This window comes from Rhinoraja longicauda, chromosome 15, assembly GCF_053455715.1.
Source record: "Rhinoraja longicauda isolate Sanriku21f chromosome 15, sRhiLon1.1, whole genome shotgun sequence".
Taxonomy (NCBI): Eukaryota; Metazoa; Chordata; class Chondrichthyes; order Rajiformes; family Arhynchobatidae; genus Rhinoraja; species Rhinoraja longicauda.
Window position 1 is genome coordinate 8,257,112 of NC_135967.1, and position 21,063 is coordinate 8,278,174.

The following is a 21,063-nucleotide window of genomic DNA, read 5'->3' on the forward strand; positions in this document are numbered from 1 at the left end:
GGCAAGATGTACAGAAGCCTGATATCCAAGGCCACCAGGATCAGGAACAGCTACTTTCCTGCAACCATCAGGTTCTTCAACTGTTGCAGTGTGTGGTGTGGCAGCAGGATTCGCAGATACTTGTAGAATCTGACAGGGACCGTGACGAGAACGCTCCTGCTATCCCTGACTGTTACACAAAGTACTTAATTTGACACACAACTTGCATCTAATCAACCTGGTGAAGACTCTGGTCGAAAACATATGCTTCTCTGTCGAGCTGTCAGGGAAGAAAAGTCACTGGCGCAGGCAGAAAACGGCCTCCCTCAAGGAAGTGTCCTGGCACCCACCTTGTTCAATATCTATGTTAATTACCATCCCAACACCAGGAGTTTAATTTATGCAGATAACCTGTGTATTACAACCCAAAGTGCTGACTTCCTTGAGGCAGAAGCTACTCTGAGGCTTTAGTCAACCTGTCCTCATACTACAAAGAGAATCACCTGAGAGCCAATCCATCTAAAACCCAAGTCTGCGCCTTCCACGAAGAACAAGTATGCAAATCGAAGTTTGAAGATCATATGGAATGGAGTTAGATTGGAGCACTGTGACAGTCCAGTCCATCTCTGTGTGACTTTTGATCGATCTCTGACCTACAAAGCACATATCACCAAGCTTAAAGGAAAAGTCAGTTCCAGAAATGCTCTTCTTAGTAAACCGATTACCTCAAAATGGGAAGCAAATTCTAAAACCATTCGATCAACAGCTCTGGCTCTCTGCTTCTCCACTGCCGAGTATGCCTGCAAAGTGTGGGAGCGCTCAGCTCATGCAAGGAAGATTGATCCTGTGCTAAACACAAGCATCAGTGGATGCATGAAACCTACCAAGACTGACAACATCTACCTACTCTCTGGCATTGCACCTCCTGGAATCAGAAGAGCTGTAGCCAGTCATAAAGAACGCCTCAATCAGAGGACGAAAGACGCCCCCTACATGACCACCCTTTGCTACCTCAGCGTTTGAAATCACGCAGAAGTTTTGTCTCTTCTGTCCATCCCCTGGGCTGCAGTGCATCGTCCAGAAGGCTCAAACTCTGGGAAGAGAGACTAGCGAAATCTCCGGAAGACATTCACATGGCAATCGATCCCTCCTAGAAACTCCCACCAGGTTCCGACCAACCGTGGATAACCTGGCGCAGTCTCGACAGACTGCGGACAGGCGTGGGGAGGAGCAAAATCGAACATGCTGAAGTGGGGATATACTGAAGATGCGGCAGACTGCGTGTGCGGATGGGGCCTCCAGACTATGGAACATCTCCTGAGCTGTGACATGCTGCGTGACACATGCACTGTAAAGGATCTTGTAGAGGCCAATGACGTGGCACTGAAATTTGCTCGCTATTGGCAAGCAGTTGTGTGATGACACGAATAAATAAATAAAACTTCTTGCACAATTCTAATCCTGCCTCAGTGACAGAACCTTATGGACCACCTCTTGCACTACCGTGGACTTTGTATTGAAGGGCTGAAGATTGCCGGGGTGGAGAGGGACGACGGTTCATGAGACGTCTGGAATGAAGGCAACGGTTGCAATGGACCTATGTGGCCAGCTGCAGCTGGGACTGTAAAATGGCGCCTCCTTCATACAAACTCAGTGGGCTGTACCGTACATTCTGAACTGGCCGGGGGTGATTGTGCTTATGTACGGGAACTGTCTTGCTGAGCTGTATGCAAATATTGTATTTCACTGTACCTGCTACACATGACAAAGAATCCATTGAACAATTTTACACTGCCTTATTTTTGCCTGGTGAGATCAGCTCAAGTGAAAAAGTGTACGGTGCACTAGTTGAGATCTCAGTAAAGAGGCTGTCTGTCAGCTCTAGAATTTCTGCCCAGTGGTCAAACTAATAGAACTGCGGGTACTTAATAAAACTCAAACAGTTTTGCTGCGTTCGTTTTCAAATTCAAGGCATAGGGCCGCATTCTCAAGTTATAGGAGCACCATTAGTCCATTTGGCCCATCAAGTCTACTCTGCCATTCAATCATGATTAATCTATCTTTCCCTCTCAAACCCATTCTCCTGTCTTCTCCCCATAGCCCCTGACACCTGCATTAATCAAGAATCTGTCAATCTCCACCTTAAAAATATCCATTGACTTGGCCTCCACAGCTATCCGTGGCAATGAATTTCATAGAGTCACCACCCTTTTGACTATAGAGGGTGACCTTTCTGTGGGTTAGTAACCCAGCAACATTCTTCAAGCTAATTCAGAAGATTTCAAAATTGCTTTTGTACAACTACCATTGTTTGATTTGGCACAACTTGATCTATAGATTGGTTTCACTGACTTTGAAACAGGAATAGGTTTAGTGCTGAGCTAGTTTGGTTAAGGACATAAGTACCTGACTGAAGGCGTGGCTGCAACCTTCAGTGGTAAACAAACCATTGTGTTCATCTGTCAATACCCTCAGCAGTCAATTCTAAGAAATAAAAAGCAACTGAGCCAAAAAAAATCAAATGTAAGTACTCAATATTATTAGTAAAAGCAATTTTATACAAAATACATATGATTGAAAGTGTGATGTTTTGTCTTTTGGGTGTAGATTTACTTACTTTTTCACCCAGAGAGTTGTGAATTTGTGGAATTCTCTGCCTCAGAAGGCAGTGGAGGCAGATTCACTGGATGCATTCAAGAGTGAGTTAGATAGAGCTCTTGGGGCTAGCGGAATCAAGGGATATGGGGAGAAGGCAGGAATGGGGAACTCATTGTGGATGATCAGCCATGATCACATTGAATGGCGGTGCTGGCTCGATGGGCTAAATGGCCTACTCCTGCACCTATTTTCTGTATTGCACTTAAACATGCATACTGAATTGATTTCCAAACTTATTCTTCCTGAGCTAGCAAAAAAAAGGTTTGCACAGGTACGTAGATAGGAAATGTTAAGGGGGATATGGGACAAACGTTCATTTACATCATCGTGTGTATACCCCATAGTAATAAACACATGAACAATATACATGAATGTAATAGATCTCACTGGGCACGGAAGTTTGGTAACATAGTGGTTGTTATGGAATTACGGGATCAGTATCCAGATGTCTGATCAAAGGAATTTAAATTTGAATTTAATCTTGGCAACTTTGAAGTTCAATGGTTAAATGAATATGGAATTTCAAAAGAAAACTACCCAAGATAAATATGAGGTGCTGTTCCTCCAATTTGCACTGGACCTCACTCTGACAATGGAGGAGGCCCAGGACAGAAAGGTCAGCGTGGGTGTACTCTCCCGGTTACTCACCATTTTAACTCCCCCTCCCATTACCCCCGGTTGCTCAATATATTAACTCCCACTCTCATTCCCACACTGACCTTTCTGTCCTGGGCCTCCTCCATTGTCAGAGTGAGGCCCAGCGCAAATTGGAGGAACAGCACCTCATATTTCACTTGGGTAGCTTACACCCCAGCGGTATGAACATTGACTTCTCCAACTTCAAGTAGCCCTTGCTTTCCCTCTCTCTCTCCATCCCCTCCCCCTTCCCCTTCCCAGTTCTCTTGCTAGTCTTACTGTCTCCGACTACATTTTATCTCTGTACCGCCCACTCCCCTGGCATCAGTCTGAAGAAGAGTCTCGACCCGAAACGTCACCCATTCCTTCTCGCCAGAGATGCTGCCTGTCCCATTCAGTTATATTGATATTAGAAACATAGAAAAATAGGTGCAGGAGTAGGTCATTCGGCCCTTCGAGCCAGCACCGCCATTCAATATGATCATGGCTGATCATCTAAAATCAGTACCCCATTCCTGCTTTTTCACCATATCCCTTGATTTCTTTAGCTCTGAGACCTAAATCTAACTCCCTCTTGAAAACGTCCAGTGAATTGGCCTCCACTGCCTTCTGTGGCAGAGAATTCCATAGATTCACAACTCTCTGGGTGAAGAAGATTTTCCATATCTCAGTCCTAAATGGTCTGCCCCTTATTCTTAAATTGTGACCCCTGGCTTTGGATTCCCCCAACATCAAGAACATTTTTCCTGCATCTAGCCTGCCCAATCCTTTAAGAATTTTATATTTCTATAAAATCCCCTCTAATCCTTCTAAATTCCAGTGAATACAAGCCCAGTTGACGCATTCTTTCATCATATGTCAGTCCTGCCATCCCGAGAATTAACCAGGTGAACCGACGCTGCACTCCCTCAATAGCAATAAGGCCCTTCCTCAAATTAGGAGGCAAATTGCACACAATTCCCCAGGTGCGGTCTCACCAGGGCCCAGTAGGACCTGCTTGCTCCGAAACTCAAATCCTCTCGCAATGAAGGCCAACATGCCATTAGCTTTCTTCACTGCCTGCTTACTTTCAGTGAGTGATGTACAAGCACACCCAGGTCTCATTGCACCTCCCCTTTTCCTAATCTGACACCATTCAGATAATAATCTGCCTTCCCAATCTAACCTCACATTTATCCACATTGTATTGCATCTGCCCAATCACCCAACCTATCCAAGTCGCCCTGCAGCCTCATGGCAGCTCATACTGCCACCGAGGTATGTGTCATCCGCAAACTTCGAGATGTCACATTTAATTCCCTCGTCAAAAATCGTTAATGTATATTGTAAATAACGGATCCCTGCAATGAACTTTGCGGAACCCCACTCGTCACTGCCTGCCATTCTGAAAAGAACCCATTATTAACTATGAAATAATTAAATGTCATTTAAAATCCCATCTAATGTCAATAGACAATAGGTGCAGGAGTAGGCCATTTGGCCCTTCGAGCCAGCACCACCATTCAATGTAATAATGGCTGATCATTCTCAATCAGTACCCCATTCCTGCCTTCTCCCCATACCCCCTGACTCCACTATCCTTAAGAGCTCTATCTAGCTCTCTCTTGAATGCATTCAGAGAATTGGCCTCCACTGCCTTCTGAGGCAGAGAATTCCACAGATTCACAACTCTCTGACTGAAAAAGTTTTTCCTCATCTCCGTTCGAAATGGCCTACCCCTTATTCTTAAACTGTGGCCCCTGGTTCTGGACTCCCCCAACATTGGGAACATGTTTCCTGGCTCTAATGTGTCCAACCCCTTAATAATCTTATGTTTCGATAAGATCCCCTCTCATCCTTCTAAATTCCAGTGTAAACAAGCCTAGTCGCTCCAGTCTTTCAACATATGACAGTCCCGCCATTCTGGGAATTAACCTAGTAAACCTACGCTGCACGCCCTCAATAACAAATTGTCCTCAATGTCCTTCCAAAACGTCATAGGCCAACCAGTATGGTTGACTATAATTGTTTTCTCTTTAGACTTTAACGATACAGGACTTGAGAATTTAGGAAACAGGCCCTCTGGCCCACTGAGCCAGTGATTCCCCTACACTAACACTATCCTGCACACTAGGGACAATTTACAATTTTACCGAAGACAATTAACTTACCAACCTGTATGCCTTTGGAGTGTGGGAGGAAACCCGAGATCCCGGAGAAAACCCACGCGGTCACGGGGAAAACATACAAACTTAGTACAGACAACGTATAGTCAGGATCAAACCTGGGTCTCCGGTGCTGTAAGGCAGCAACTCCACCTACCACTGTACTGCCCCTAAACCCTTGTGATAAAGCTAGTGGCCTCCTGTTCCTGTCACTGTTTTTTTTTTAAGTACCAGAATGTACAAGCCACAACACACTTCATGGTGCTATGTTTAACCTTTGCAGATGTTGTGGTTCTTGAAATCAAAACCATACTTCCCAAAATGCAAGCAATTTTTAATCACCTCCTATGTGAAGAGACAAAGCCAAGAAATGATGTGAAATACAAATTAATTTGAAATAAAAGTTACTCCAGCATTTTGTGAATAAATACCTTCGATTTGTACCAGCAGCTGCAGTTATTTTCTTATATGAAATAAAAAATAATGTCAGCTGTACACCTATGCCTTCATCTGAAGGGTTTAAGGTTGTCCATTTGAAACTGACTGTACATGGAGGAGATGGCATTACTTGCAGGTTGTGGAGTGCTGCAGCCATGACCCTAAAGCAATCTAGTGGACTGTTCAATCGCCCACAAAGGTAAATGTATCAATTATCTCTTTGATGTTATTTTAATGACATATATCTTTTGTTAGAGATACAACGTGAAGCTGGCCCTTCGACCCACCATGCCACCCATTCATCACCTGTTCATACTAGTTTGATATCCAACTTTCGCTACTCCCTCTACTCGCTACACACGAGGGGCAATTTACAGAGGCCAATTAGCCAAAGAACCCGTACGTCTTTGGGATGTGGGAGGAAACCAGAGCATCTGGAGCAAACCCATGTGGTCACAGGGAGAACATGCACATGCCACACAGACAGTACCTGAGGTCTGGATCGAACTTGGGTCTCTGATGCTGCGAGGCAACAGCTCTACCAGCTGCGCCATTGTGCCGCCCTTACTAATCTGCACGTCTTTGGGATGTGGGAGCAAACCCAAGCGGTCACAGGGAGAACGTGCAATCTCCGCACAGACAGCACCCAATCATAATCATACTTTATTAGCCAAGTATGTTTCGCAACATACGAGCAATTTGATTTGCCCTACAGTCATACCAATAAAAAGCAACAGAACACACAAAATACATTTTAACATGAACACCCACCACAGTGACTCCTCCACATTCCTCACTGTGATGGAAGACGAAAAAAAGTTTAATAGACAATAGGTGCAGGAGTAGGCCATTCGGCCCTTCGAGCCTGTACGCACCGCCATTCAATGTGATCATGGCTGATCATTCTCATTCAGTACCCCGTTCTTGCTTTCTCCCCATACCCCCTGACTCCGCTATCCTTAAGAGCTCTATCTAGCTCTCTCTTGAATGTATTCAGAGAATTGGCCTCCACTGCCCTCTAAGGCAGAGAATTCCACAGATTCACAACTCTGACTAAAAAGGTTTTTCCTCATCTCTGTTCTAAATGGCCTACCCCTTATTCTTAAACTGTCGCCCCTGGTTCTGGACTCCCCCAACATTGGGAACATGTTTCCTGCCTCTAACGTGTCCAACCCCTTAATAATCTTATACGTTTCGATAAGATCCCCTCTCATCCTTCTAAATTCCAGTGTAGACAAGCCTAGTCGCTCCAGTCTTTCAACATATGACAGTCCCGCCATTCCGGGAATTAACCTAGTAAACCTAAGCTGCACGCCCTCAATAGCAAGAATATCCTTCCTCAAATTTGGTGACCAAAACTGCACACAGTACTCCAGGTGTGGTCTCACTAGGGCCCTGTACAACTGCAGAAGGACCTCTTTGCTCCTATACTCAACTCCTCTTGTTATGAAGGCCAACTCTCTTCCCCCGCGGTCGGGGGCCTTGAGCCTTCCATCGACGGGACGATCTTGACTGCCGTAGCTGGCAGTCGGGCCTTCCTCGTCGGGGCGATCAAGCTCCTGCATCGGGGGGGAATCTCAGCTCCCCCGCACCGAGAGAGCAGACCCCGGTCGGGGCTGGTCAAACCTTTCTGTCTTTGGAGCTTCCCAAGGCTCCCTTGCTAGTGATCAATACGTTCATATGGTTTCTCTCTCATGTCCTTCTATGTGGCAGATATTTTCTGATGGAAAAATATTGACCAAAAATTAAAAAATTGCTCATTGTTCCCAATTCATAACTAATCACTGAACAAGCCTCAGATTTACTGGGATGACATCGGAGATGAGGGAGTTTAGTTTTGTGGAAGGATTGGAGAAAGTGTAGTTTTCTTACTGAAGCAAGACTAGGAAGATGAAAGGGCTTATGTACAAAATTGAGAAAGTATTTGATGAAGCAAATGGGAGCAACTACTTCCTGCGGACATTGATTTAGAACATTTGAGGAGAGATCTAAAGGCGAAATGAAGACACGTCTCTTCCTAAAGACAATTCATACAGAATTCCCTGTTAAGTGAATGAAGAGATGACTTGGGAGCTGGTGCAAAGTTAAACCTCATGGCCCACTGAGTCTGCTAATCCATTTGAGGTTCAAGGCTGATTAGGTCTTCTCATTAACTCTTCTTCCCTTCAGTTATCAGGCTTCTGAAAGACCCTTCCATAAGCTAGGGTACTGACTGATTCACCTCTGTCCCATTGCAGACATTGGACTTTGTCTCTGGAACTGGTGCGTTATAACGCTGAGAACTATATTCTGCACTCCGTATCATCCCCTTTTCCCTACCTATTGTACGTGAGTCGAGCTTGATTGTTTAATGTTAACCCCAACCTCTTAGTTCCAGTTTATACCATATCCACCCTGAAAAGCTCCCTCAAGATATCATTTGTTCCAATCCAGTCCCCTCTCACACTTCTAAAATCCAGTGAAGACAAGCCTGGACGGTCCAACCTTTTGTGTGCAAGACAACTCACCCATTTCACATATCCCTGCTCTGAATTGCTTCCAACAAATTAACATCCTTCGTTCCTGGTCTCACCAATACCTTATATAACTGAAACACAACCTCCTTACTATCGTAAGCATTTCCCAAACAATAAATAATAGCATTGTTAATCTTCCCATAGTTGTGAATCATGCACTACGACGCCTGGGTCCCTCCGAGTCTCACAGTTCCAAAATCTCTCACCATTTAAATGATATGCTTTAATGTTCTTCCTGGCAAAACGGAATTTCACAGCTTAGCACAATATACTCTGGTTGCCAGAACGTTTTGCCCAGTCATGTAACCTCTCTCCTTCCTTCAGGAGGTTACAAATCCTTGAAATTCTGCGCCCCAGACAGAGGTAGAAACTGGATCACCAGAAGTATATGAAGTGCCATAATTTGATATATTAACACAAGTTTAATTGATATTTGTAGTTTGGACCCACACTTGTTTGAATCGGATTGTGTAGGAAGGAACTGCAGATGCGGGTTTACACTGAAGATAGACACACAATGCTGGAGTAACTCAACGGGTTAGGCAGCATCTCTGGAGAAAAGGAATTGGTGACATTTTCGCCACAGAGACAGAGTTCCCCTTGTCCTCACCTTCCACCCCCTCAGCTGTCGCATTCAGCACATAATCCTCCAACATTTTTGCCACCTCCAGCGGGATCCCACCACTAGCCACACCTTCCCATCTCCACCTCTTTCCGCTTTCCGCAAAGACCGTTTCCTCCGCAACTCCCTGGTCAAGTCATCCCTTCCCACCCAAACCATCCCCTCCCCAGATATTTTCCACTGCAACTGCAGGAGATGCAACACCTGTCCCTATAGCCCCCCTCGATTCCTTCCAAGGACACCAACAGTCTTTTCAGGTGAGGCAGAGGTTCACTTGCACCTCCTCCAGCCTCATCTACTGTATCCGCTGTTCCAGGTGTGGACTCCTATATATCAGGCTCGGCGATCGTTTCGCTGAACACCTTCGCTCAGTCCACCTAAACCTACCTGATCTCCTGGTTGCTCAACACTTTAACTCCCCCTCCCATTCCCACACTGACCTTTCTGTTCTAGGCGTCCTCCATTGAGAGTGAGGCCCAGCGCAAATTAGAAGAACAGCACCCCATATTTTGCTTTGGCAGCAGTATGAACATTGACTTCTCTAACTTCAAGTAACTCTTGTTTTCCCTCTCTCTCCATCCCTCCCCCTTCCCAGTTCTCCGACCAGTCTTACTGTCTCCGACTACATTTTTTCTCTGTTTGCTTTGTTGTTACCTTCTTTCTCCCAGCTAACAATGATCTATTCTACATTTTCCTTGATCTCCATTCCCTTTGTCATATTATCACACCTTACACTTCTTCATGTATGTATCTCCCTCTCCCCTGACATCAGTCTGAAGAAGGGTCTCGACCCAAAACGTCACCCATTCCTTCTCTCCAGAGATGTTGCCTGTCCCGCCGAGTTACTCCAGCATTTTGTGTCTATCTTCAGTTTAAATCAGCATCTACAGTTCCTTCCAACATATTTAGTTACACGATGAATGAGGCAAGAAAGGGAACACGTCTTAAATGTGAATAGAGGACCAATATTGCAGTCAGAGTCCCATTGTGATGGACAATCCTAACTAAGTGTGGGTTCAAATTACAGATATCGCTTAAGACTGTATTGACATTCCAAATCTGGCTCTGATGCAAAGCTATTTAGACAATAGACAATAGGTGCAGGAGTAGGCCATTCGGCTCTTCAAGCCAGCACGCCATTCAATGTGATCATGGCTGATCATTCACAATCAGTACCCCGTTCCTACCCTCTCCCCATACCCCTGATTCCGCTATCTTTAAGAGCTCTATCTAATTCTCTCTTGAAAGTATCCAGAGAATTGGCCTCCACTGCCTTCTGAGGCTGAGAATTCCGCAGATTTACAACTCTCTCAGTGAAAAAGCTTTTCCTTATCTCCATTCTAAATGGCCTACCCCTTAATTCTTAAACTGTGGCCCCTGTTTCTGGACTTCCCCAACATTGGGAACATGTTTCCTGCCTCAAGCACGTCCAATCCCTTAATAATCATATATGTTTCAATAAGATCCCCTCTCATCCTTCTAAATTCCATTGTCCTTTTGCCCACTGCTATATTTGTGAATAAAATTTAGAGTCCCTGGTACAGAGTGGTGATCAGTGATCAGACTAACTTAGTTTCATGCCACAATGTGTCCACTTCCAGCGCAGTGTCAAACCTTATGTTAATTTAACGTCAGTTTAAATCTTTATAGATTAAGGATTCTCACCGCGACAAATCAGTTAATGTTGTTACTATTGGCCAAATGTACTGCAAAGTGGTGCCCAGAGCGCTCTTGAGAAGTCCAGCCACAGGAAAGTGAATTTAAGGTAGAATTTCTGTGTGACTGGAATCTCATAGCAGTAGCTGCAATGTAAATATACTGGCTGGATTATTTTCATATTTATAGCATTCTTCAACTACATTTCCCATCAATTTTTAACCTCTAGAAGAACAAGGATTTGGTAACATCACCACCCACACATTTCCTTAGTCCCTATTCTGAATTGCAATTCTATAATCCCTCATCCCTCAGAATACGATTTTTAAAAACTGGCTCCCAATCCAACTTCACTGCCACGCTTCAAAAATGTCTGTTGCTCTCCACCACATTCTCAAGGGCACCCTGGAATTTACAGTCAATGCGAGGTTTTGTCAACGATGTCCACATCCTATATTTGAATGAAGTATTTGTGCAGCACAACATTTTCAGCATGAATGGCTACTGATATATAGATTGTAAAATTAACCCACTGCATGCTCTCGTACAAAGATGATTCATTTAATTAGCGTTTATCATTTTTTGACACTTGATACCCGGAGAGCCATCAAATACGTTGCACCATGCTTAGGATTGTTGTTGAATCATTGGGACACAGGGCAGACTATTGTTCATACTCTAAACTATCTTGTGAAGAATAGAATAGAACTGGGCAATCTAGAATTTTAAACGGAAGATGGAATTTGATGCAAAGCAGACCTTTCAACATGTAAATGGAACAAAAACCGGTTAGTAATGTATTAACACATTCTCTATTAAACAAGTTAAACCAGCAGATAGACACAAAATACTGGAGTAACTCAGCGGGACAGGCAACATCTCTGGAGAGAAGGAATGGGTAACGTTTCGGGTCAAAACCCTTCTTCAGACTGAACCCTACCCGACCCAGAGACCTAGGTTCGATCCCGACTCCGGGTGCTGTCTGTATGTTCTCCCCATGACCGCGTGGGTTTTATCCTAGATCTTCGGTTTCCTCCCACACTCCAAAGACGTGCAGGTTTGTAGGGTTAATTGGCTTGGTTTGTATATTTGGTACAAGTGTAAATTGTCCCTAGTTTGTGGGCTTATGTTAATATGCGGGTATTTATTCACAAAATGCTGGAGTAACTCAGCAGGTCAGGCAGCATCTCAGGAGAGAAGGAATGGGCGACGTTTCGGTTTGAGACCCTTCTTCAGCTAGTCGGTGGGGACTCGGAGGGCGGAGGGGCCTGTTTCCGCGCTGTATTTCAAAACTAAGGGGCTCAGTTTAAGAATAAGGGGTAGGCCATTTAGAACGTAGATGAGGAAGAACTTTTTCAGTCAGAGAGTGGTGAAGGTGTGGAATTCTCTGCCTCAGAAGGCAGTGGAGGCCAGTTCGTTGGATGCTTTCAAGAGAGAGCTGGATAGAGCTCTTAAGGATAGCGGAGTGAGGGGGTATGGGGAGAAGGCAGGAACGGGGTACTGATTGAGAGTGATCAGCCATGATCGCATTGAATGGCGGTGCTGGCTCGAAGGGCTGAATGGCCTACTCCTGCACCTATTGTCTATTGTCTATAAACTTTTAAATTTGTTTCTAAATGTAGTTCATATTTGAAATGCAAGAAAAACCACATTTTTTCCCCACAATACATAAAATTCTGAAAATACAACAATATTGTAAGTATCATTGTAAATACAGTAAATAAATTGATTGATTGCAAGATACAGCGTGGAAGCAGGCCCTTCAGCCCACCGAGTCCATGCCGATCATTGATCACCCATTCACACTAGTTTTATGCTGCCCCGCGAGATCTGTTATACATTACACCACTAACACACATTCAAGTCTGCAGAAAGGTCTGAAGAGGGGTCCCGACCCAAAATGTCGCCAATCCATGTTCCCCAGAGATGCTGCCCGACCCATTGAGTTAACAAGCACTCTGTGTCTTTTTCGAGTTTGCAACCTGCCTTAAATAAAACATTTCACAAAAATCTCTTACTTTACAGTTATTTTTTATTATCTCTATTGTTAATGATGATCTTTATAATTACAATTTAATCCCCAAAACAAGATTAACGACCCAGGTGGCTTTTACACAGTAATATCCCACTTGAAAAAAAATCGCAAAGTACAGATTTATGGTATGAAAGTGAAACTGAAACAGATTTAAAAACCAAACAGAAAATAAATACAAGGCTCATTCAGCAACATCACACGGACCAAACAATTGCCCTCCTTTATCAATTTCACATAAAAACAAAGTCATTTGGGTACAATTCCCAAAGTTATTTATGGAAAATGTTGAGATGTCAATAATGGACTGGCATCTCATTGTGCAAAGATTCTTAAAGTAAAAAAAACTCCTATGAATACATTTAACATTTGGTAAATGGGAACGAGAATCGCGATTGGAATTCGAAACCAAACACCAAACTCTCGAGAGGAAAACGTTGGGTGGTTTTGCCCACAATTTAGAAGAATAAACAATGTTAAATGTCAGCATCAAACGTAAATGTTCGTGCGGTCATCTAGTGTTTATGGGCGGACACAATATACTGGAGTGTCTCAGCGGGACAGGCAGCGTCACCACTGGCGAGAAGGAATGGGTGCCCCTTCATCAGACTCAACAAATCTGAGTTACCCCAGCGTCTTGAGTCTATCTTGGGTGCAAACCGGCATCGGCAGTTCAAGTCAATAAGAAGATAACTGCAGATGCTGGTACAAATCGAAGGTATTTATTCACAAAATGCTGGAGTAACTCAGCAGGTCAGGCAGCATCTCAGGAGAGAAGGAATGGGTGACGTTTCGGGTCGAGACCCTTCTTCAGACTGGGACTGGGTCTCGACCCGAAACGTCACCCATTCCTTCTCTCCCGAGATGCTGCCTGACCTGCTGAGTTACTCCAGCATTTTGTGAATAATATAATCAAGTCAAGTCAAGTTTATTTGTCACACACACACACACACACACATAAATGTGCAGTGTCCATCCCACACACATTGTTTGTAGGGTCTTGCTGGACGTACAGTAACTGCCCTGAGGCCTTCACTACAACACGAACCCACGACACAACAGGGGCCAAAGTCTCATGACCAGGGACGTGGCTGGTAATGCCAGTGTTTGTGTGTCCTGTCTCTCAGTCTGCGCTGCCCTGCGACCTCCTCTGGCGCCAGTAGTTGAGTTGGAAGAATCTCTGCACAGAGGCGATTGCAAAGGACAGGCGCTTCTTGTGCGGCCCGTGGTCTTGTTGCTCCGTCTCGTTGTCCGCCCGCTGGGGTCGGGCTACAGTCTGGGGTGGGCACTTCTCCACCTGCCCCCCCGCCAGCTCCCGCAGATTCCTAGGCGTCCCACTGCCCAGGTACTGCCAGGCTTTCCTGCCGGAGTAGTCGCGGGCGTCCACGTCGGCGTTGTAGGCGCCGACCAGCAGCTTGATGACCATGTGGTGGCCCTGCATGGCGGCCATGTGTAGCGGCGTGTATCCCACCCCACCTGCCCGCCCACCCACGTCCAGCCTCAAGCCCACACTGGCCGCCAGGCGCCACAACTCCAGCAGCGCCTCCACATCGCCTCGCTTCGCCAGCCAGTGCACCGCCGTCAGCCCGCTCACCGGGTCCCGCCTGTTCAGTAGCCCAGGGTCCCTCTCCAACAGCTCGGCCATCCGACCCACCTCACCCCCGGCCGCCGCCAGCGCCCACTCGTGTTCCGCCAACCCCTCGCACACTCGCTCCCTCTCCCCTGTCCCCTCACCCACCCTATCCCCCACCTCCACTCTCTCCCTCTCCCCTAATCCCACCCTCCTCTCCCCCACCTCCTCCCCTACTCCCACTCTCTCCCCCACCCTCAACCCCAACTCCTCCCCCACCCTGTCCCCCTCGCCCACCTTCTCACCCAACCTCTTCCCCACCCTGTCCCCCACCTCCTCGCCCACCCCTTCCCCCATGTCCTCCCCCACCCTCACCTCCACTCTCTCCCCCACCCCCACGTCCACCACCCCTCCATCCCCCACTCTCTCCCCCTCCCCTTCCCCCACCCCCTCTCCCGGCCCGAGTCTCCTCCTGCCCTGCCCCTTCACCCCCGCACTTGCCCCCGAGTCTCTCCTCTCCAGCCGCAGACTCCTGCGAGCGGCCGGCCCTCCTGTCCCCTGGGCCGGGCTCAGTGTCAGCGCTGTAGTTGCCCCGAGCAGTCGGTCGGACGTCTGCAGGAAGCGGCCCAGCAGGTGTGTCAGGCGGCTCACACCGTCCAGCACCTGCCCGTAGGTCGGGGAGTGGCTGCCGCCGCTGCCCAGTGAGAGAGGCCCTTCGCAAGCCGCTGCCATCGGCGTATCTGTGCCCGGGACCGGCGTATCTGCGCCCAGCCCCCTCGGCGTATCTGTGCCCAGCCCCCTCGGTGTATCTGTCCCCAGCACCGGCGTATCTGTGCCCAGCACCTTCGGCGTATCTTTCCCCAGCACCGGCGTATCTGTCCCCAGCACCGGCGTATCTGCGCCCAGCCCCCTCGGCGTATCTGTGCCCAGCCCCCTCGGTGTATCTGTCCACGGCACCTTCGGCGTATCTGTCCTCAGTACCTTCGGCGTATCTGTCCTCAGCACCATCGGCGTATCTGTCCCCGGCACCTTCGGCGTATCTGTCCCCGGCACCTTCGTCGTATCTCCAACCGGGACTTTCGGCGTATCTGTGCCCGGGACCGGCGTACCTTCGCTCAGGACGCTCGGCGTATCCGTCCCTGGCACGATCGGCCTATCTGCCCGCGGGACCGGCGTGTCTGCGCTCGGGACCGTCGGCGTATCTGCCCCCGTGACCGGCGTATCTGCCCTCTGGACCTTCGCCGTTTCTGCGCCCAGGACCGTCGTCGTATCTGCCCCCGGGACCTTCAGCGTATCTGTCCCCGGGACCTTCAGCGTATCTGCCCCCGGGATCTTCAGCGTACCTGTCCCCGGGACCTTCAGCGGGTCTCCCTCTGGGACTCTCGGCGTATCCACGCCCGGGAACTTCGGCGTATCTGCCCCCGGGACCACCGTGGCGACCAGGAAGCGGCTGCGACTCGCCGTCTCGGTGACCTTCTCAAACATGCTGCCGCCCAGCTCGGGAAGAGAGTCCAAAGTCTGAGGAGATGTGGCTGATAAACCCGACTGGCCCAACCTCCTCTCCTCGCTGCGCCCAGGCTGCGCCACGCCCCGCTACGCCACGCCACGCCACGCCCCGCGGAGTTTCCTGCACCTCTGCCGAATAAAGAGCAGCCAGGCAGGCAGGCGTGGGTGGATGGGTGGGTGGGCACCGGACAGCACACCGCTAAACGCCAGGGACTCAGCGTCTGTGGTGGGAGGAGCACAGGCGAGCCTTCTCCGAACTGCAGCGTCAGAGTGCTCGCTGCTCCTTCTATTCCCAAACGGGACGTCCCGTCCCAGAGAGTGCTCGCTGGTCCCCGTCTTGCAGTCAAGCGGAACTTCCGAAACTCATCTTCAAACTCCCCCTCCCTGCGATTAAAATAGCCCGTGACCCTTTCAAAGGGGAACTCGGTCACGAGTGTGCTTTTTTCCCCCACACAGAGCTTGCAATAGCAGAATTGAGATCTCACCCAGAGCCTTGTCCAGGAAACGACTTTAAAATAAATCTCCGCGTCGACCTGCCTCACAAAAACAAAATAATGCCGTGTCCGATTTAAAGGGAAGGCAGAAAGTGCTGGAGTAACTCAGCGGGTCAGGCAGCATCTCTGGAGACATGTCAGGGATTTAATGGACAAGTCGGTTGGGAGAGAAGAGGAAATGCTCTGAATAAATTAATCCTGAACTGCACTGAAAGAAAGCTGTCATTTGAATGAACGGGTAATTATGTTCCCATAGTGTTGTGTTGCCCGGGTCAAATTTCCTTTCGATCATCAGTTACCTGGGTCTTCAATAAGCACAAAACTTTAAAGTTAAGAACGATGATCACATTACAGTGAACAAGTCAAATGTGTCATTTTATAAAAATAAGTAACTGCAGATGCTTGTTGATACAGAGAAGGACATCAAGTGCTGGAGTAACTGAGCAGATCAGGCAGCATCTCTGGAGAACACGGATAGGTGACGTTTCAACCCAAAACATCACCCTGAAGAAGTCTGAACACAAGGGTCTCGACTCGAAACGTCATCCATTCCTTCTCTCCAGAGACGATGCCTGTCCCGCTGAGTTACTCCGGCATTTTGTGTCTATCTTCGCGTGGACTCTCTTTCTCCTTCCACAGATGCTGCCTGACCTGCTGTGTGTTTCCAGCATTTGCAGTCGTTGATTCACTTTCCCCACCCTGCTGTTTACAGATTTTCAGGAGTTGAACTAACCTTGCACAATATTCCCAAGTGCCCACACACACATACAGACACACGCACACACACACATACAGACACACGCACACATACAGACACACACACGTGCACACACACACGTGCACCCACACACTCTCCAATGATTATTGTGACAGATAAAACAAAGATCTCTCTTCCCTCAATTCACCTGTTACCCGACTATAGGTACTTGGAATGTTTAGGATTGATGAACAGGAAAACAAGGAATTAGCCAGACCCCAAACCTACTTTCCCAATCAACATGGTCAAAGCTCATCCGTCCGAGTCTCTCTCATCTCTTCTGCGCATTTCCCCTTAGCCGTCAATTTCCTGCTTTTTCAAAAACCTCCTCTTTAGATACCTCCACCGATCAATGCGAAATGGCCCAAATGCAGGGAAAGGGGACTGGTTCAGTAGGCAATTTGGTTGGCACAGCAAGTTGGACCGAAGAGCCTGTTCCCCGTTTGAAGAAGGATCCCGACCCGTAAACAACACCCATCCTTTTTCTCCAGAGATGCTGCCTGACCCGCCGAGTTATTCCAGCACTCTGTGTCTATCTTCGCTATAAACCAACATCTACAGTTCCTTTCCACATGGCCTGTTTCTGTACTCCATCACTCTAGACGTTGCAAGTCTGGAGTTTTTTTTCCAGGGTACAAACAGGTTCACCATCTCCTGCAAGAAGAAATTCCTATACTCCAGGGTTTCAAAAGACTGACCCCAAACTTGTGACAATCCGCCTTTGTTCCCACTTTCTCAATTAGAATTTAAGTGACCTGATTACTGCCTAGGAAGGGAGAGAATTTCCCTCCCACGTCACTATCTTCTTGAATGGGAAGTGATATTTTCAGGACTAGTCAAGTTGGAACACTTTTCATTCCGTTTTTAAGAAAGAACAAGTGAAACAAGTTTGCATAACATATATCATGTCAGGAAAGTATTTTAAATGTTTCAAATGTCTTTTATTGTCACGTGCACCAATTAAGGTAGAGTGATATGCAAATTGGCATACAGCCATACTAAAAAAGCAACAAGACACACAGCTACATAAAAGTTACCATAAACATCCACCACTGTGGATTCCCCACATTCCTCACTGTGATGGAATACAATAAAGTCTAATCTTCTTCCCTCATTTTTCTCCCGCGGTCGGGGCAGTCGATCTGTTGGGGCGGTCGAAGCCCCCGCGTCGGGGCGGTCGAAGCGTCCGTCGGGGTGATCGAAGCGTCCGCAGCCGGCGGTCCAAGCTCCCGCGTCAGGGCGGTCAAAGCTCCCGCGGTCGGAGCAGTCGAACCATGCATCGGGGCCCCCACATCGAAGCCCCCACAGCTGGCGGTCCAAGCTCCCGCGTCGGGGTGGTCGAAGCTCCTGCGGCCTGGAGTTCCCGAAGTCGGTCTCTGACCAGAGACCGCAGGCTCCATGATGTTAAAGTCCGCAGGCTCTCACGTTGGAGCTCCGAGGTCTACCCCTGGCAAAGGGATCGCGGGCTCCGCGATGTTAAAGTCCCGCAGGCTCCCCGCGGTGGAGCTCTCGAAGTCGGTTTCCAGCAAAGGCCGCCAACTCCTCGATGTTAGGCCGCAGTGCGGACGGAGATACGGTACGGAAAAAAATCGCATCTCTGTCGCGGTCAGAGACTAGAAAAGGTTTTCCCCAACTCCCTCCTCCACTGCCCACATAAAACATGCTATAGAACATTAAAAACATACATTTAACACATACTAAAAACACATACAGGTAAATGGGACTAGTTTAGATGGGGCACCTTGGTTGGCATGGACAAGTTGGGCAAGGGACTTGGCTCTCTGCTGTATAACTCTCTCATAAAACATGACAGATTACTTCAAATTGTTCGAATTAAGTAGAAAGCACTTCGTTTAGTTTCATTTAGAGATCCAGCATGGAAACAGACGATGCCGCCCATCAGTCCATGCCTGATGGACCTGACTGAAGAGGTGTTTGAGAAGATGAGAAGAAATTTTATTCCTATGGACTTCCCGAAGGGAAGATAAAAAGATCATAACATTCACAAAATGCTGGAGTAACTCAGCAGGTCAGGCAGCATCTCAGGAGAGAAGGAATGGGTGACGTTTCAGGTCTCGACCCGAAACGTCACCCATTCCTTCTCTCCTGAGATGCTGCCTGACCTGCTGAGTTACTCCAGCATTTTGTGAATAACTATCTTCGATTTGTACCAGCATCTGCAGTTATTTTCTTATATAACATTCACCAATGTTTGTTGCACCTTTCACATTTGCTTCTCAAACTTATAGAGTAATTGATACCCCAGTGAATCACAGTGCACGTGCAGTCATTGTTGACTTCACTTGCTTGGCACTAGGCAAGTTCTCACAACTAAGGACCAGGTAATCCACCTTGTCTACGTTGCTGACAGGGAAGGAAGGACATCTGGAGGAGATTTCCGAGCACTATTTCCATCCACCTGCAAGAACAGGTTGGGTCTGAGCTGAGTGTCTCATTCAAAGGATGGCATCTTCAATGGTTCAGTACTCCCTTGCTGCGGCATTGAATTGCCAGCCTAGATTTTTATATATTGGTTTCTGGGGTGGGACTTCAAATGTGGAATCACTGTTCCAGAGGTATAAGCATTATTAACAAGCCACGGATGACGTAATTGATTGTAGAACAATTGCAACATGTAAAAGATATTTGGAAAGGAACATGGACAGAAAAGATTTAGAAGGACACAAAGTGCCGGTGTAACTCAACGGGTCAGGCAGCATCTCTTGAGAACATGGATAGGTGAAGACATCAAGGTTTAGAAGCATATGGGGCAAATGCAGGCAAATGGGTGCTCAGGTAGGCAACTTGGTCAGCCTGGAAAGTTGGGTGAGATTGGACATTTCTTCCACAATAGTAATTAGTGTTAGATCAGTTTTTAATCATAAATCTGAGATTGGTAGGTTTTTGAGCAAGATAGGGCAAGGGTAAGTATGAAGTGCTGCCAGGATTAGCATCGTCACATACAATAACAATGCAGACTGTAGGAACGTAAAGGCCAACTCAGTCATAGAAGAAGACAGGGTGGAAAAGGCCCTTCGACCCACTGAAACATTGTCATCAAGCACCCATGCTTACTCTCATCCTTCTGAACCCATGCTATTCTCTCCACATTCCATTCAACTATCTCCTCTTTCTGCCACTGATCTACAGAGTAGGGGAAATTTACAGTGGCCAATTAACCTACCGACATGCGCATCTTTGGGATGAAGGAGGAAATGAGATCAAACTGGAGGAAACCCACGCCGTTGCATGGAGAATGTGCAAACTCCACGCAGACAGCACCGACCTGAGGTCAGGGTTAAATCTAGCTGCTGGAGCAAGGAGGCAGCGCACGACTAGGTGTCACCCTATACAGCCCATCTCTGAGTGACAATCACCCAAGGTACAGACACCTTGACGTACAAACAAGCTCCCTTAATACTAATTTCAGAAGTCCAACATACGTATAAATGTTCATTCCTATGAATGGCAGGACTAGTTTCCTCTCCTGCTCCACTTGTAGTAATTGGTCTTTTTTTTTATCAGTCACACACACACTTTTGATGCCCTTCATTTAAGTGCTGTGGTTAACATATTGAGTGATTTTATGTATATTTTCCAAATCGAGTTCCATCTTCTTTAAGCTGCTCTGACTGGGAATTGACTCCCCTTCCCATTCCCACACTGACCTTTCTGTCCTGGGCCTCCACCACTGCCAGAGTGAGGCCGCACACAAACTGGAGAAACAGCACCTCATATTCCACTTGGGCAGTTTACAACCCAGTGGTATGAACATTGAATTCTCCAATTTTCCAAGGGGCTGATTGCCTTCTGGATTTTGTTTATGTTTTATCACAATTTGATTATAGATGGTATTTATTCTCTCCCCCCTCTCCCCCCACCCCGCCCCCCAAAACGATATTTTATTCATACTACACAATAAATCTAGTCAGGGTGTGTCATTACCTGGACTCACTGCACAAGCAAATCAAGCTCTTTCAGTGTATCATTGTCCTCATTCAACTTGGCCATCGGGGGATGGGTGTGTGAGCATCCTGAGCTACAGGAGCAGTAAG